This window comes from Physella acuta, unplaced genomic scaffold, assembly GCF_028476545.2.
Source record: "Physella acuta isolate Inbredline_101_S28 unplaced genomic scaffold, ASM2847654v3 ptg001521l, whole genome shotgun sequence".
NCBI lineage: Eukaryota > Metazoa > Mollusca > Gastropoda > Physidae > Physella > Physella acuta.
The window spans coordinates 92,501-93,580 of NW_026733036.1; positions in this window are offsets into that span (position 1 = coordinate 92,501).

Genomic DNA, 1,080 nt, shown 5'->3' on the forward strand with positions numbered 1-1,080 from the left:
TTTGATTTAATGTATTAATAAAATGAATTCGCAAGTCAATAGATAGGTTCAATAGATTTTAATGTTTTAATTCTACACCATGAGCCGTTTAAAAAAAAAAAAAAAAAAAAAAAAAAAAGAACAAGAACTTGTAATAATGAATATTGAGAAAATACATAAACTTTGTTTTTATAATCAAAACAGTTTAAGCAAAAATAACACTCGCCGACAGTGCTTTAAAAACGTACTGTTAAAGGCTTTGTAATTTAGAAATTTTCTGTCAATCTCTGGCATGTAGGGCATCATTTTTTTCAAATCTTTCTTCTTTTCTGCTGAATTTAGGGAGCCCACTTTATTCGACTGAATTGTAAACTCCGGTATACTGGGAGATGTTTCAGGCTTTTCTTTTCTAAGTGTTCTTTATAAGTGGGTTTGTGCATTAAAATGTAAAGTTTATTCTGTAACTTTGGGTTATCTGCATACATTAACATAATTTGATTTAGTCAGTGGCGAGTCTAGTTAGGGTGACACTCGGTGTTGTAACTGAGGGTGTCAACCCTCCACCCTCTTACAATTTTACATTTTTGGTTTTGTGTCACTCCTCTACCCTATAATTTTATTTTAAGATTAACTGGATAAAGAATTATATTGACTGTAAATTTTAGTGTTTTTCACATTGGTGTCGCCCTCTAAATGGCGTCACGTGCGGATCACACCACGCCCCCAGCCTTGTGATACAACTGGAATTAAAGTATTAATACAATAAATGCAAATCTCAGGAATTAGCTTAAAAATAATGTATTAATTTTACACAATATACACAGTTCCCTAATTCAAAAACAACCAATCTTGTAATTGAATATTGAGAATATACATAAACACTGTTTCTTTTCTCAAAATGATGCTGCGCAACTTGAATACAGGCAGCGCCTATACCCATATCATTGACACTGCATTACCAGGTCTCTGTTGTTTTTATTGTTCTCTTTCACACTTCTCTGTGGATAGAAATAAAGCTAGACTACATCAGTTCAAAGTGCAAAAACAGAAGGACTTATTTCCCCCCCCCCTCTGCTACACTAATACTAAACCTAAAACCAG